Source organism: Aedes aegypti, chromosome 2 (genome assembly GCF_002204515.2).
Source record: "Aedes aegypti strain LVP_AGWG chromosome 2, AaegL5.0 Primary Assembly, whole genome shotgun sequence".
Taxonomy (NCBI): Eukaryota; Metazoa; Arthropoda; class Insecta; order Diptera; family Culicidae; genus Aedes; species Aedes aegypti.
Window position 1 is genome coordinate 72,172,593 of NC_035108.1, and position 19,045 is coordinate 72,191,637.

Genomic DNA, 19,045 nt, shown 5'->3' on the forward strand with positions numbered 1-19,045 from the left:
AGTCGATGTAACGATTAACAGTTTTTCGTCAACTTTATGTGCAAACAGTGCCCTGTACCAATATAAAATTGAATCACTGTACCATCCGTAAAAAAACAACAGCGTTTACTTCACGTCTTTCCAGTCATCACCTTGCAAACGGCTGACCGACTGCAAGCGGTCTTAACGGTACCGACCGCCAACAGCAAAAACTTGCACCAACCGAATCGAAAACAGAATGCTTGCTGACGAGGCGTTTTTGACGAACAAAAATATCCGATAACCAAACAATTAACATTTTCCCGCATTTAGCCCAGGCGCGCGACCAAGCTGCCCAAAACTCGCACGCAGCAACAGTTAAATGCTGCTTTGCCACTATGGGTAGTTTTCATATAGTCTAGTCAATATTTTCATTAGACAAAAAAAACTTATGTTTGTATCGATTTTTTATGTTTCTGAAACTACAAAAGATCTGGCTCTGGTATTCCAGGAATAGAAATATGTTTACCATGGAATGATGCACAAGAAAATTTGATTAGAACGAATCATTTTATCGAATTTTTGAACACCTGTACGCCCATAGTGCCTACCGGAGTGCTACTAACCTACCGAAAGAGATTTCATACCGAGACCGTTCAAGTGGAAGACTTGCGTGAGAATTTTGCGCTGCATCAGAGGAGGTCTCTCAGTTTTCCGGTTAGGCCGTTTTCACTTTGGTCGTTACATCCGATGATGGATGATCTTCGGAGAAACGATAATGGTGAGAGCACAGGCCTACACAGATTTCAAGAGGATCAAGTGCGAGACCTGGTACTGGCTAGTAGTCAAGGGCAGCAGCAGCATCACCAGTTCCCGGTTATGGTAATGACATACCAACTTGTGTAGAGACGATACTGAAGCTGAATGACTCATTCGTGAACTGGTTGTCGTAGTTTCGCTGGGTATATTCCTGTATTTTTATGTTGGTGAGTTTTAGAGAGACGACGGGTGCACCGAGATTTGAAAGGCTATTCCTACACCTCGAAGAGACTCATGACGTCTTCAGCATAAATATCAGACATGACTGTGCCATCTATTAATAGTTCAAGGTTTGAAATTAGTAATTTAAAAGTGAATTAGAATTCTCGCGTAACAATTCCAAGGCGCCAATATTCAGATCGTAAGTTCTGTGAAAATTTGATGGGAATATTATTCACACTTTGAATTCCTATTTCTCAGAATCTGTATCAATCTATGTGAATTTTTGCTCGACGAGTGACGTTTTGCTATAACTACGCGTTATAATCGATTTTGTTCTGAATACTACCGAGAAAGTGAAAAAAGATGAGTTTTAATGTTAGGATTATTTTGGATCTTTACTCAGGCATTGGTCTTTTTTATAGGCCGATTTTGATTTTTGTTAGCGTGCATTGGCCCAAGGCTTGGCCCTTTACTTCGAATAAACAAGAGAGATACATTTGCTTTTCACCATGCTAAGGCCAATGACAGTTAACGAAATATTTCGATTGTTGGCCCTTTCGATGGAGAAAGATTCATACACTGGCCGTTTTAAGCAGGGGCATATGAATGATTTGGAAAAGGCGGTTATTGGCCGTTTTGAAAATCGGATTTGAAACGGCAAGTTTTACGATTATGTTGGCAATATTTGCATGGTTAGTGGGTGTTAGGAAAATGGAATCAAAATTCGATTTGTTTACAATTTAATCATTAGCCCTTTAGAAATGTAACACGAGAACTAATCTCGAAGAAGTTTTCAAACAGACTTATCTCAAAAAACTACACAAACTTGAATTATCGATTCATTGTATTGCACAGACAAACTTCTACACATTCCAATCTGATTCTACTCCATTGTATAACGCTAAATTTCCGGATTTAAAAAACGACGTCAGATTATCAACTTTCGAATCATTATACTACCAACGCCGATCTTTTCTGTGGAGAAACAAGCGACATAACGACGAATCAAAACAAAATAGATCTTCCTCTGGTGCAAAAACGCGGTAAGTAATTGAACAAAACGGTGTATCATTTTGTTATCAAGTTTTTGTTAGAAAATAATCGAAAATCCTTTATATTTGAACGCGAGGTGTTTCCATTATTTTTCTTCTTGGCATTACGTCCTCATTGGGACAGAGCTTTGTTCTCAGCAGTGTTCTTATGAGCACTTCCACAGTTATTAACTGAGAGCTTTCTTTGCCAAACTTGCCATTTTCGCATTCGTATATCGTGTGGCAGTTTGATGGGGCCCAGATAGCCGTAGCGGTAAACGCGCAGCTATTCAGCTTGACCATGCTGAGGGTCGTGGGTTCGAATCCCGAATGGTCTGGGATCTTTTCGGGTTGGAAATTTTCTCGACTTCCCAGGGCATAAAGTATCTTCGTACCTGCCACACGATATACACATGCAAAAATGGTCATTGGCATAGTAAGCTTAGATAGTAGGATCCGTCATCGTTGATTTTTTGCAGTGAATGCAGCTTTGACAATACACACACGAATCCCATAGAGCGTGCATTCAGTTTTCAATTACTTTTTTTACACTGATTCTCATCCACCTACTGATATTCGGTGGCAACAAATTCAGTTTCGCCTGTGCAAAAAATCATTTTTTTCAAAATATCCCACAAATTGCAAAATTTGTGTTTTTTTTTCTTAAAACACGTTTTTTTACACCAGTAATATAAAATTAATTTGCAATTTTTAAGTATCAATTCTCAATGTCAGTATTGAAAAGACACCAGGAATGGGTGACACTGAATGGTGCATGTGTTGCACCCACTCTCTTTCTTGTCGCATTCGCTCTTAAAGTCAGATTGGCTTCGTGCTAGCGGAGTTTGTTTGTGTTCTTTTTTGCACTGATCGGGTATTATTCGACTGAATTTTTACGACACTGGTTAAGAGTCAATTGCGCTATTGAAAAAAAAAGCTTTTGCCCCTCCAAGATTTCTGGTTTTTAAGGGTTTTTGACTACAAACTGGTAGTTTACTGTCGATTTTATGGATAAACAATTTATTTTTCTGTGAAACCCATAATAAATCACACCTTCGGAAACTCACGAATAAATGCTCGCAAATTTTTTTTTTTTTGTTATTTTTTTTGTATGTTCTCACAAGCTTGCTCACACCAAGCATGTTCGCGAGTCTGTCATATTTGTTTTGCGTTGGTTCACACGCGTGAACATATTCGTGATGCGAATATTTCCACAACTGACTACCTGGCAAAATAATTTATTGAAGACAACATCGATGAAAATAAATCGATCACTGAAGACGATTATTTATATCAGCACGAATGGACGTAGCACATTAAACTTATTACAAACTTGAAAACTAACACAAGGTGACTGCAAAGAATTAAAATATATAAAAAAAAGAAATGGCTTAGTGTGACCCTTAATCCTCATGTATGCTGATATTTTCATTTAGCTTGTGAGACATTCTTTGATAATTTCATTTCATTAGAGATGTGCCTCAAGGTCTTTATTGTCCAGTAATTTTTACAAGCTCCAAACAAGAAAATAGTAGTTAACAAAGGGGTTTAAGCCTTAATTTTCCCACTATCTCCCAGTAGTGATATTTTTTATCTTGATCAATTCATTCGCCTAAAATAAAATAAAATACGTAGTAACGTAAAACTAAGTTTGTTTAATCCTCTGACTTACTGTTGATTGAATAAGTTTTCGAGATTTGAGTTTAAGAAAATGCCCTAGATTCAAATTTGCGCAAGCGGGGTAAAATCGATCATTTTTAATGGTGTAAAAACGCCACCCTTAATTCATCTCGAACGAAACTTTCGAATCATTTTGAAAGATGTTTTTAGTTTTTACTTCGATATTTAAGTAAAATTGAATAATTTGAACAAAAAATAACACAGCCATATCCACTTTTTGCATCATATAAGGGTGTCTTAGGGTTACGGTAGGTGTTTTAGCCTCACTACACCTATTTATCTGTAGTTCAGATAGCATTATAGAAAAGTTTTGAACCTACCAACCGTAACATGCTTTTTATCGTTTACAACTCTGGGGTTTTTGAACGATTAAGGTCCTTTGGTATGAAGATGACCTTATTTTCATCATACCTGTTGGTAGGATGGTTGGATGCCCAGCCAAGAGAAAAAAAAAGAGTCCACTTTTGTGCAACATAAGAAGTTTTTGTAAACATATGAATTTTAAGATTTTTAATCTGTCTATAGCAGTATAGAACTTATGTAGCTATCATCATTCAATACGCCACAGGATGTTTTCGTCAGCATTGGCGTATAAAACTTGCGTGCTCGTTATTTTACTGCCGCATTCTGCAGTTACGATATGATGCCTTTAAACGTGCATAGTCTACCTAATGTTTGACCTTTCGCGTAAAACGTTTGGTCAAACAAAGCTGTTTTGCAATATCACAGTCAGAAGTTTGCACATATGAATAATGTAGATGGAGTCTGATTCTGCAATCTGTATAACAGTTTCATCATAAATTTCAACGAAGATTCAAAATAAACCAAATGGCTATGCTACATACTGCCAAAACTGACAAACATATCAATTTGCACCTACCTGCCGACTCAAGGTTTTTTTTCGTCGCAAATCATTATCGTTGTTTGGCCGACAAATTTGAACATAGTCGGAAATTTTCATTGTCACTGTGCTAATCGAAAAACATGTACGGCACACAATCGTTGACGATAATTAGGTTTGATTTTTGGTTACGGACCCGGTGTTACAGTTGATGTGTATGCCTTTTACGGTATGAATCTGAGATCGAATCCCATCCTCGACACAAAATAACCTCAACAGGTCGGACTCCGTAAGATAGATGAACTAACCATCGCATCAAAATCTGTTTTGATCTGATCGGTGATTCAACATACAACAAACCGCGTTACACATGTCTTGACGCGGCCTCGTGGCCACATTGCCGACCGAGCAAAATTATCGCATCGATGTTTAATCAAATTGGAAAGCCGCGCTCGATGTTTCGATGACCCCATGGGGCGGAAATCAAACATCAACGGCTCAATCACGTGCGCTCAGAGGTAGACGGCGCACAGTGGTTCGGATTTGAAACATTATGGCGAAAATTATGGATTGACATTTTAAAATTTAAAACGGTCAAAAAATCGAGTTATCGAGCTCGATTAGCTTTCAAGTCTAAAGAACTTTTCCTCAGTTATTTGACATACCCACAATAACTGCTGTTACTTGAATAACGTTAACAACAAATGGAAATAAATTTACATCTGGGAATGCTGAATCTAGGTAAGAATTAGTGAACGGCCAAAAATAAATGTACGAATACACAGTATTTTGGAAATAGAGTTTTTCCCAGCTCTTAAGAAAAAGAAAACTAGACCTCTGTGAGACGTCGTCGTAAGCAAATATCAGCATCAGAGGCGTCGCGTGGCCTAATTATAAACCTGTGCACTTCTAATTTAGTGTTATTTTATTTTTTTCATTATAAGGTAGGGTCGGTGTTCCCTTAGTAGACAGTCCCTTACAGTCGCACTAGTGGCTTTTTACGGCCGTTTTGCTATAAATCGTTTCAAAATATTTTTTGACATGAAGGTCAGGAGCTATTTGTCTAAGTACCATTGTTACACAGCTTGATTTTGTTCAAAAAAGGATCGAAATAACAAGTTTTGCTTAAAATTTGAGCTCCCTTGCGCCTATAGTAAACCTATTGTTCCTATAGTAGCACTACTGAGAGAAACTATTTTTTTATTTAACGAAATTATTGATTAACTAAGAACTTTTTTTTACATCAAACGAAAGTTTTTGATCCACGCTTTGAAGGAAAAATATAAAAGTTTTGTGAAAATACGGTTTTGATTAGTATTTTGCCAACGCCGTGATGCTAGTGCTACTATAGGAACAGAAATTAGAAATAGTGCTACTATATGGTACATGGTATATCGACCCTATTACCTTGGACTCAAACCTTTTTTTTGTAAGATAATAATCAGTCTTAACTAACCTTCGTTTTCAAATAGAATTTTTATGTAGCCCATCAGTTGAGTTAAAACATTTAAGATGCTAATCGGGCTGTTTATCGTCTTGATTTATCAATTAAACCAACACTTTTTCAATTTTAACGATCAGTCATTATTATTAGCTAATTGTAATATGAAAATAATTCGAATTTTGCGAGTAAATCGTAAATTCATAAATCGATTTATGAAGCACTGGATTCTAGCTAATATTGCAATACAGGGTTGGGATCATAGCCCACATATCATTTCATAGAATTAATACATGATCGATCGCATCGTGTACTTAGTGCATGTATCATGCATGTACAAGCGTGAAAATGCTGGCGAAGACGGGACTGAGGGCGCCACCGCAATTGAAAGAATTTTTTGGTTGTCTTCTGATTGACCAAAAGCGAGGTTTTTAACTAATATTGTACAAAAACCAGCACGAGTACTGAGTTCCAAACTTACAGAAACATCTTACCGTCATTCGTCTGAAAAATCGCGCTAGTGCTTCACATCACAAGCGTGGTGATGCTGAAAGCGCAAAGGCAGCAAACAAAATGGATCCCTCTCGTGGATTGATTTCTCTCTTGTCATCCCATCCGCACGCTCGCACTGATGGATGATGTATCAAGACTGTGCACCGGCCAGAGTCGACGCTTTGGCTACTCACACACTGGCATCTGTAGTTCAAAAATCATTCTACCACATATTCAGAATTGCGTGTACAATACAAGGCAGCGCGTTTCCCGACGAGAGTGCACACGTTGAGTTCCATTGTCACGTGTAGCGCGGAACAAAGTGTTGCGTAGCATGCATGGCGCTGAGTGCGTGGAGAAAATTAGGGCACAGATCTCGCGCCGCACCAAACATGTTTTTCATTTAATTTGCATAGCAAAAATTAACAACTAATATTTTGATAGGTGAAAATTGCGTTGCAACCTGTCAGTAATAGAGATAATTGAAATGGGCTTAATTTTATTGAGAGGATTATAGAATCGTATTTCAAAAATAGTACCTATTGTAGGTGGTTAGGATGAACGAATTGCTACCTGTGCAGTGCACATGTTGCACATGTGGACGCGACGCCTCTGATCAGCATTATCAGCAGGCTCTTGAGACGATCGAATCTGCGGACAAAAACAGAAACCGACCAAAAGCGCCAAGTGGCAGCAGTGGACCAGATGATACTCGCGTAAGCACCGAGATGGACAACGGAGGGAGGGGTTGCAAAGAGTTCACTTTCATGTAATAATCTTTAATAAGACCTTTCTCCGTCAGAGACGCGCTAGCAAACTGATAATTATCGCGCCTGCTTGCCTCAGTCTGGCTCTCCGGCTCCATGGCCCACAAGCCAACAACGCGGCGTGGTAGTGCGAAATTATGAATATGGAATCGAGCATTTTTGGTTTCACTCTCGGTGGATGCCAGCGGCGTTAGCTACGCTTGCGGGTTTATCGTTAGGGGAGACGGTGGCTAAATGGCTGTTGTGATTTATTATCCCGTACAGGCCTGAGTGAAAGCAAAAATACTAAAACCCTCACCACTCAGCAAATACTGAACGGATTTGAATATTTTTTTGAAGCATACTCGTCAAAAAGTTTTTCCAGCGGACTTCGGAAATATTCCTGAGATCGGAGTTATTCCGATGGGTCAGTGGATCAGGTCGGGTAAATAAGAGCTATTTTTGGGACATACTAAATTATCTTAATTTATTTGCAATGACAACCATTTTAATTTGCATAAATCATTAGGATCTGATAAACAACATTATAAATGGAAAGTTTTAAATTGTTTAGAATGTACCATATGTGGCCACTCGGACTTAATACCCTGAAGAACCGGCCGTAGATTTGATGGATACTAATTCATTTCAATTCTCGAAAAGTATTGGTCTCTACGTCAGGTTCTACTAATGGTTCACCAAAATGCGTTACCATAAGCTCACAAAAGTAGTTTCCATAAGTTCGACAAAAGTAGGCGTTGAGTAAATGCGAAGAAACTAAAATTTCTAAAAATTACCATGAACTCAAAAGTGCTTATTTGAGACTTTATTTGTGTACAGCTAATATCGTATATTGGATGAATAATCAGAAAATAATTCTGATAGAAATTTCACTGCTACAACATTTCGAGGCTGGTATAATCTCAATGTGACTGTTATGCGACTACAATTACCAATGTGACAAAACAATCTTCAACTCTTGATCCGTCTTAAAAACGTGAGGAGAACGCAATTTCAACTGTTATGAAAATTATATGGCAGAATTTGCAGAAAGAAATCAAAAAACGTTTTTGACAATTAAGAAACAAAAATTTTGAAAATAAAATTTTTCGATTGGACCCTGGATCTAAGCCCTTTTGGAAATTATCTAAAATTTTGAAAAAACCTCAGAAGCCAATACCGGCATTGAAAGAGATGGTACACAAATTTTGTCACGCTAAATTTCAACTTTTTCGACTGCATCCTCATCAGAAACTACCAGAGAGTAGCTTATCATTCTTAGTTGATATATTTAACAAATGTTTTCAGTTGGCATATTTTCCTGACAAATGGGAAAATGCTAAGGTTGTACCAATTTTAAAACCAGACAAAAATCCTGCAGAAGCTACTAGCTATCGTCCAATCAGTATCCTTTCCTCCGTCAGTAAACTTTTTGAAAAGGTCATTCAATCAACGAAAATTCAATTTTTGCCAATGAACAGTTTGGATTCCGCCATGGACATTCGACCACTCATTAACTTTTACGTGTAACAAATTTGATTCGTTCCAACAAATCTGAAGTCTATTCTACTGGTCTTGCTCTTCTAGACATAGAAAAAGCATTCGACAGTGTTTGGCATAAAGGTTTGATCGTAAAATTAAAAAAAAACTTTAATATTCCAACATACATTGTTAGAATAATTCAAAGTTATCTGTCAAATCGTACACTTCAGATTAATTATCAGAACTCCAGGTCTGAAAGACTTCCTGCAAGAGCTTGTGTTCCCCAAGGCAGCATTTTGGGACCAATATTATACAATATTTTCACATCTGACTTATCTGAGCTGCCTCAAGAATGTCTAAAATCTTTGTTTGCGGATGACACAGGCCTGTCCGCCAAAGGACGAAGTCTGCGTGTCATCTGTAGCCGATTGCAAAAAAGTTTGGATATGTTTTCTTCATACTTGCAAAAATGGAAGATTTCTCCAACTGCTTCCAAAACTCAACTAATAATATTCCCACATAAACCAAAAGCTCTTTATTTGAAACCTTCAAGTAGACATGTTGTTAAGATGAGAGAGGTTCCAATGAATTGGTCAGATGAAGTTAAGTATCTAGGGCTCATGCTAGATAAGAATTTAACTTTCAAAAATCACATTGAGGGCATTGAAGCCAAATCTAACAAATATGTAAAATGTCTCTATCCTCTTATTGATAGGAAGTCAAAACTTTGTCTTAAGAACAAGCTTTTGATATTCAAACAAATTTACAGGCCAGTCATTTTGTATGCTGTACTAATAAGGACTAGCTGTTGTAATACCAGGAATAAAGCTCTGCAGAGAATTCAAAATAAAATTTTGAAAATGATTCTGAGGCTTCCTCCCTGGTATGGTTCCAATGAGTTACATAGAATATCCAATGTTGAAACATTAGCAATCTTCTATTGCTACGATTAATGCGTTATATATTTAGGTTAAGTAAATTGAAAACGTGTTTTTTTCTCTTATAAGCAGGTGAAATAAACTCACCTGGAAGAATTGAAAAAATTGTCCCAGAAGAAGGAAGCATCTTGCGAATTGTAAAGCTTTATACAACATTTTAATAATATTAGTTTTAGTCAGTATAAATGCGTTTTTGTCATACTTCCGCCAAGTTAAGTGGTTAATTGTTCGAGTCGAATGAGTGGTTTGTTCCGTGGAATATGTTTCACTTGAGTTACGTGTTAAAATAATGACCGGGTTTTGTTAAAATAATGACCAAGTCTCTAAAAAGGTTTTGGAAAAATATTAGGAGGAATTCTTCCGGAGTTCTGACTACTTTCTATCAGAAATCTGAGTACGATTCTCCTGAAACCTAAGACAGCATTCTTACAGCACTCAGAGTCTATTAAGTTAAGTGAATAATAATAAATTATCACAGCACATGATCACAGAGTCCTCTACGTATTCACAACAGTAAAATTAACATCAGTGACAAGCTGTTTTCTTTCGAAACAAAACCTGTTTCTGTATATTTCTCCAACATTTCTCATGTCTGACATCAATTCAATTTTACGAAAATATAGGAATTGATAGGATTGCTTGCACACCTAAAATGTTGGATCACTTCCATATTATTGTTTATAAAACTTGGCCCGTGATTCAAAATGCGACAAGATTGAATTAAATAGATGCATCTACCTTAGAATTTTTGATTTCTTACGATTATTTTACGCAATGCGTAGTCAGCGGCTCCCCTATGATCACTACTGAAACCATAGGTATAGATAAAGATAAAACTGAACACCGCGCTCAGCGCTAGATCAAACACGAAAATCCATGCGGCGCTCGTAAAACAGGGACGATGAACGATGGATGGTTGTTTCTGCCGTTGTAAATATGCAGCCACTACCAAAGCTGCGGATATCAACCCGTTGTTTACAACTTTCCATTTCGGATTCCAACACTTGGTGAGCACGAGAGCACTACACCAGCCGTTCGCATCATCATTGTCCATCGTCGAAAAACTTTCGCGTAAGGTGAGAAAAAAATATTAAAATACCCCACGCATTCATTCCGATAACAAGAGCCTCTTCATCGACGAAGAAGAGAAAGAAGCCTTGCGCTGGTGACGAAAGACTGCGGTTTTGACGCCGGTGTCGTTTCCGTCGTGCACAGACAATAAATCCCGGAAAACAATAGCGACCCAGAGAAATATAGACTGCCTCTCCATTCAGTGAATTGAATGGGATTCCCTTGGCTTGCACTATGGATCGGAAATCATAATTTTGCGACGAAAATTAAAAATAAACCTTTTTTTATACAATGAATTATGCGGGACTACAATTTATTGGAAAAATGTGTAACGGTATAGACAATTTTATTCAATTTAATACAGTTTTTTTTTTGTTTAAACGTAAATACTTCATTTTCACCCCTTTTCAATAAAATCTGCTAGCATATTTTACATTTTTCAAAAAAATCCAAAAAAACTATTACTTGATCACACTTATCACGCATTTAAAGTATTCTGAGAAACTTTATTAAGTTGTAAAAAAATTTAATTAATTTATATGAAAAAATATTAATTTCTTTTACAAAGAAATCAACTCCAAAAAAGACTTTCTTGTGTAAATTCTTAATTGCACTAAAACACAAACTCACAAAGTTTGACAATATCCAGATGTTTTTGACAGATCGTACATTGAGGGAAGGCTTAACTTCTTGTCTCTGTCTTGCCTATGGGTGATCTGTAAAAATGACCTGATCATTGTCAATCTCGATTCGCTGTGTAGTGAAAAATTTTATTATTTTCAGGTAATGTTCATTATGAAAGTGCTAGTCGAAGTATTTTAATGTCTGGCTCATAGTGGGCTGCACAAAAGAAATTGTCTACATGGGGTTTGAGGATTTTTTGCTCTTGAATGACGAACGGCAGCCAAATCACAACAGCGTGCAAGTTGAAAAATGGTAACATCATGAGTAAGGCTCAAACATTCAGTGCGAACAAGTACTTCGATAGCAGTATACCCACCCGTCAGCCAGGTCCCAACCAAGCGCGAATGAAGAGACCCAAAGAGAGGCAAAAAAAGGGGTCACACAAATACCTAAGGCCTGTCTGGCCATCTATGCTCTCGGGTGGGTTCTCTGACTGCTGGCTGATTCAGCGAAACGCTCTAACTTGGACAACCAAAGCAAACCCGATCGAATCAACCAGCAAGAAGGTGAGGACGGATTCCGAACTGACTCTGTGCGACAGTCCCGCTAGTTTTGATTTAATTATGTGTCATTTCCCCTCGACGATTTGGGCTATCCAACTCTTTCGCTCTTTCTGGCTGGAGTTCCGACTGGAAGGTATCGTTTTCGTATTCGACGTCGTTTGTCTACCTTGCGTGTTGGTCATAATGAGATGGGACCATACAGGAAACCCGATGCGGATATTATCTTCTTCTTGACATTGCACCTCAAATGAAGACTGAGTTTGCTTATTGGTTTAGTGTTTAATGAGCATTTCCACTGAGAGCTTTTTTGAGAACGCTGCAGGTAGACAGATCGAATAGGGAGTCGAACCCAACCTTTGGTATGTTTTTGCTTTGATGCCCTAAGCTTGTTACTCACGAAACACCCAAAACAGCCTTCGTTTGGACAATTTTGGCGCTTTTTGTGTAGGTCGAGACGTAATCGACATTTGATCGCTATGGCCTGAACACATTTACTGACGGGGTTGCGAGTATGTATGCGGGAACCTTCGGAATGGGTCAAATTTCTCGGAACGTGGGATGTGAAGTATGATTCGGGATGAAGGTTAAAAACTGTTATTGGGTCCGACCGAAACAGTTCCAATTTTTTGTATTATGACTAAACTTTAAACACATGCAAAAATATGCAAAAATGCTATATGGTACACTGAAAACTTTATGCCTAAACCTTCCCAATTGTTACAATTCTGACATTGCTCAAAACTGTTGCTTAGTATGGAATCCTTCAGGAGTTTTTCACGGAATTGTTCTACAAAAAATACCTTAAAAAGTTCCTCCAGATTTTATCTGTTTCTGTTCGGGATGAACCACTACCAGTTTTCTTTGATCTTTTGTGGTGTGGACCAATGCATGAATTCACTAATTTGACGTTTGAGCGGTGCCGAATTCACTGGTTTCCATGGTCACATAAATAACACGGCACCACTAAAACGTCAAATAGTGAACTCGTGCATTGGTTCATACCCGTTTCATTTGTTCAGTTCATGTCGTTCTACTCCATTTCTATTGAGAAATAACAAAGTAGTCGTTCTTTATACAATTATCATTCTTTACCATTTTGCATAGAGCCTCTTTAGAAAACGATACCACTATTCATAACTTTTGGAGAAAACGGTTTGTCACCACTCCCAATTTGGTTGAATGATACTGATTTTTACCATGCATCGGTATTCTAGCGAATCAAATAATTGGTTCTACCTAGAAAGATCAAAGTCAATTTTTTGTAGCTGAGAACAAGTTTCATCGCAGTAGACATTAAGATTCATGGAAACAAGAAGCTTGTTTTAGAAGGTAGGAGGTCTGCTAGTCCACTGATTCGGAATCGTTTACCTCCTAGATATCCAAAGATAAGCTCTTGGACTCGGAAAGAACTTGTCTTGTGAATTGAAACCAGCCTCAGATGCTGATTGAGCCATTTTTACACTTTGACCTCCTTTTCATCTAGAATAAATAGGTGGGTCTTAGTGGCTCGTTTTGTATACTCTACCGAGCTTAGCTTATAAGTATTAACAATGACAGATACAACAAAAGTACAATGTGGTAGATCTTACCTCGTAACGCACCTCGGAAAGATGATCTACCCGCGTTACGGGCTAAAATCCAGATATTCTATCAGGCTTTCGCCAGAAAATTAGTATTGTATTCCTCAAGAATTTCCTCAATGAATTTCTCCAGAAATTCATCCCTGGAATTATTTTATGAACTATACCTACATTAGGGCGATTCAAATTTTGAGACTGTTTGAAAGTCCAATCTCCCATATGCTCCTTACCATCCTTACCATAAAAATAGTGCTCTGTGAAATGTTCAGCTTTCTAGGTGGTGCTTTAAAGGTGGCCCAAAGACAATATAGTTTTATATGGAAATTACTATGGATAAATTTCGAGAAATGTTCAAAACACACTAATACTGTAATGTAAGTAGAAAGTGATCATCCCATATTGAAAACTCATTCTTCAAGCCTTAATGAAGGATTGCTTAAGAAACGGCATTTTTGGGGACGTTTTTTATTTAGTTCGTAGAAGATTGGCTTGTTTTTTGGCTCTCATACAAATTGAAAGGAATGGAGAATTGCTTTTTTTTTTTTTTTTTTTTTTTGTCGGTAGCGATAGGGGTAGTACTGGCACTCTTAATCTGCCCTAAGCTCCTTCCCAGCATTTGCTTTTATAAGCCTCTATTGCGTTCATCACACAGACGTTCCTAAGCAATGTTGCTCAAATGGTCACTGTGTACGCTAGCAGCAATCAGCCCTTGCCGTAGTTTTGCAGTGTAGTAGTTCAGACTACTATCAAACTATGATAAGGCCTGAAATGCTACTAGAGTGGTTAAAGTGAAGAACGAAATAGTTTTATTAAAAGGTCCTCATTCCCCATTTCATTTCATCACTCACTATTGACACTTTTATTTTCGACACTATCACGTATAACACCGATTATCACTAATCAACTTTTGTAATACACTTCAGATATACTTTCCATTATATCACTTTTCACAGCACACCATTTTCATATAAATTCATTGTTATTATTTACCATTTACCATCTGTTATCATTACTAAGTAATTAAAAGATAATCAATTGAAATTTTTCATTATTTTTGTTGCTGTTGAGCCATTACTATTCGAACTACGATTTAGCACTACGATCAAGAAAGTTACAGTAAAAAATCACTTCGATCCATTCTTCTGCACTCGCTGTCATTATTAACTTTTTTATCATGTACGTTTGAAGAACTAGACACAACTAGGCAATAAGTTTATATTCAGAGAAATGATTGCACAATGTATTATGGCCATTATTAAATTAGTAGAGTTCACATCATTTTCAAATTTTCATCACCATAGATTTTATTATAAAATCACTATTAGCACCTTCACAATCACTAAATTTAATAACGACGAGTGTAACGCACAGTTCCACCAAACACCCATTCTTATGTTGCATTATAAAACGATTGATCACACGTTAGCTTCGAAACTTAACAACCATTACTGATTAGTACAAAGGATGCTACAGCTCGTGGTAAACGAACTGAACCATCAACAACCAGCACTGGTTTATAAGTAACTAATGAGCCCTGGCGGTCCCTCCGTTCGAAGAGGACCTGATAATATGCCGAAACGTATTAACAGATCCTCCGCCTGAATGCAGCCGTTTCATGATAAATCATGAACCGTTGGAGGTGTGCCAAAGTATTGGGAAGGTGATATGTTGCACAGACGGGTATTATTATGGTGCACCTTCTACTTTGGCACCGTCAAACCCTGTGATCGTGGCCAGGGTGAAAGGAATGGAGAATTGCTGAAAAAAAAACAACATAAGAGTCGAGCTTTTCAAAACTGGGGTGCTTCTAACCTCAATTATGATAATAAGACGGACTCCACTTCGACAGGAATTTGTTTTCAACGCTATTAAGCCCACATTTATCAACAATATGCCTAGTTCGCAAAAGTAAATAAGTTTAGATAAGGATGAAATAATGCCACACATGTCTCACCTTACTTATTCAATTCTAATTCGATTAGATAACTAAATCCAATCGATTTTTTCAAGAATATTCGGATTCATTGATATATTATTCAGTAACTAAAAACAATTTTTAGTCCAATATTTTTGAGCACTTAAACATTTTGCAAGAAGGATTTTTTTCAAGAATATTCGGATTTATTGATTTATTATTCAGGAACTAAAGAAAATTTTGAGTCCAATATTTTTGAGTGCTTAAACATTTTGCAAGAAGGCTTGAAACTCTGATTTAAATCTTCGAGTCGGATAAGTTCGAGAAAAAATCAAGCCCTGATGGTAAGAGAAAACAAAATCAATATTTCGAAACATTGCTAACCAATAAGAAAAGTGAAAATTTCTAAGAAGTATAGACCTTTTCGACAAGAAATTAAACATGTTAATGTTTGAAAGTTCTTCTTCTTCTTCTGCTTGGCATTAACGTCCTCACTGGGACAGAGCCTACTTCTAAGCTTAGTGTTCACGGAGAAAAAAGAATTGTCCAGTCAATCATATTTGCGGGTAGATCAATCATATTTGACATTGAATTTCAGTCAACCATACATTAAAATTGATTCAACAATATCTATGCTAGGTTTTACTATTTGGTATGATTGGTTCAACTACACAAAATAATTGAATCAACCATAGATATGATTGACTCAATATTAATATACAATCATGACAATGGTATTATTGTTGATGTTGTGTTGTCAAAACTGGCACGAATCTTCTTTATCAACTTTGCAAAAATGCGACAAAATGTAAATAAAAATGGGAGTAGGAATTCAAACCACTATCTTGAGAGTGAGAGCGCATTAACTTACATCTACTCCAACATCGCTTGTTGGTACACAGCGGTTTTTCGCAGTACAACACATAACGTTTCAAGGTAAAAATGTGCGGAAAGCTAATTCAACAATAATATAATTGAAATATTCATGTGATGGAAGACAGAAACAAACGCAAAAGTGATTGGGCAAACCATACTGTCAGTTTAGAAGCACCGAAAATATGCTTGTAACAATTGTATCCTGGTATGTTAAAGCAACTATCGGAAAAGTTATGTCAATCATGCAAGAATTTTCTGCGTGTTCTTATGAGCATTTCCACAGTTATTAACTGAGAGCTTTCTTTGCCAAAGTTGCCATTTTTTGCATTAGTATAACGTGTGGCAGGTACGATTATACTCTATGCCCAGGGAAGTTAAGGAAATTTCCATTACGAAAAGATCCTGGACCGATTGGGAATCGAACCCAGACACCTTCAGCATGGCTTTGCTTTGTAGCCGTGGATTCTAACCACTCGGCTAAGGAAGGCTCCCTTGTCCAGTTATATGTCCAAAATTACAGATGGTTAATGGCAAAATCAACAACCATTACAACTAGGCTTACCAGAAGAATTTTTCAAAAAAGAGGGAATTTAACTCTACTGGTTTTAAGAAAAGAGGACATTTCAATATTTTGTCAGACCAAAATTCAAAAATAAAAATATTTTCAAAAATGCTGGTATAATTGATTAATTTGTTAAGCAACTACAACAATCCATTCTGATAAGTTTCGATAAAGCAAAAACAAGTGTTATGGCACTGAACAAACCTTAAAAGATAAGATTTTACGACTTTTTTTATTAAACTGTAAAGTCGGATACACATTTCTTATTTAGCTAAATAAATAAGCTTTTTTTTCAAAAAAAAAATATTGTAAAGATAAGGGATAATGTTTGAACATTTCTATGAACTGTCTTAAAATTAAATGCTAGTTTAGATAAAAAAAATTGTCTTAATTTAGATGAAGTACATAAATTCCATATTGAATTCAAAAGTCTCAGAAAATGTACATATCAAATATCTAAAAGAACTTCCAAAAAATTCAAATTCACATACATGTAGTGAAAACAGCGAAGACCTCGCTTAAGGTAATATTGATTTTTAACCTTCCAGTCGTCGCGCAGTTTGCCACCGTTAGAACCACCACGCTGCTGTTGTGAACGAAAAGCGAGGTTTTTTTTCAACAGTGTTGTAAAAAATACAACAGCGCGACGACTGAAGTGTTAAGTAAAAAAATCTTTATTATCATCCAAAAGATTTGAGAGAAAAAGTGAACAGAAAATTCAATGATCGATTATGGAAGACTGTTTTAGCTCAATGGAGATCACACGGACGTTGTTCGGACAGAGTGGACCAAGTGTTTTTTCAATGGTTACCGAAAAACGTACCCCATGCATTCATGATATAAAAATATTGGCATTATTCGCAGTAATAATGGAACTTATCCATTTAATAATACATCTGTATCCAAATAACATCGGAAAAATAAGAATTGATGGAGTTCTTAACGTATCTTTAGAACTCCAAAAAGTCATCTAGTCCGGTCTATCTGAACATCGACCATATGATCAAAAAAAGCGCATGTCGTCGAAAGAATCTGGTAAGCTCATCTACAACGCATGTTTCCTGGTTTGTAGATTTAGAGCTTGAAGATGTTCGTTCAAAATTATTTTCCCGGTGACCATCCCAAATTCCCGGTTTTCCCGTCTTTTTCCCGATGGATTCGAATTCCCGTCTTTTTCTCGGTTGCCATCCTGTCATTTAATTTCACTAGAGTTTGTATCTTTTGACAGATACGCGTATTTCAACCTGTAAAGCCGTCTTCAGTGTCGTGTACTAGGTTCGACTAGTACACGACACTGAAGTCGAGTCTAGTACACGACACTGAAGACGGCCTCACAGTTGAGGTCGAAATACGCGTATCTGTCAAAAAATACAAACTCTAGTGGAATTGAATAGTATAGTACTAAATTGTTCTTTTCATTTTCTTAGCTCAGTCAACATTATGTAATCAATTCTGGTCGAACCGGTACTGCTACCGTTGCCGTTCCGCTATCATTACGTTCGGGCCATTGGTGTTGACACTCTTAGTGTTACGCTTTTGAAGAGTCGTGATTATAACTCCAGGAATCATGATTTGTAGTCCTGATATCATGGCATAACAAAGGTATGAGCTTCAAGACTTGTGAATCATGCTTTCGCGATCATATTTTTATCCGTCTGTTCTTTAGGTACTCCCCTCTAGAATTCCTGACAGTTACTCTATACAACCTACCACAGTTAACTCTCCCTTACTCGATATTCGGTATCTCGATAACGAGTTAGAGAACCGAGTTAGTAAAAGTTGGTTTTCATGGCTATCTCCAACAGATTTTGTCTTTTGTAACTCGATACCTCCCTAACTCGATGGTCCCTTCAATATCGAGTAAGGGAGATTTAACTGTATAACTTCTTCCATGCATCTCTGGAATTTTAATTTTCATTCTTTGTAATCAATAGTTTGGTCATAACCCAGTCTAAGGCTTTCGAAAGAGTTAGCCAGCGATATCTTAACGCAAATATGTAAGAATTTGTTCCAGAAATCATACCAAAAATATTCAAGGATTTTAATTTTTTGAGTTTCATACATTAAATTATATGCAGGCATTTCTAAAAAAATACTTGCTCTAAATATAAATTCTAGCACTAATTGTCGGACATTTTGTCAAATTGAAAGCCCAAATATATAAAAAAAACTAAAGACTAATAAACAATTAACACCCCAAATGCGAGCAGTTTTTAATTTAATCGAAAATTTAGATCATTAAGATTATCAGCAAAGTTACCCAT

General features: G+C 36.9%; 1 protein-coding gene across 10 annotated transcripts in view; it reads right to left on the reverse strand.

The window, feature by feature from the left end:
- The window catches only part of LOC5565647 (ADP-ribosylation factor 6), a 90,593-nt gene that overhangs the window by 49,387 nt on the left and 22,161 nt on the right, over positions 1-19,045 (reverse strand). The window lies entirely within an intron of this gene.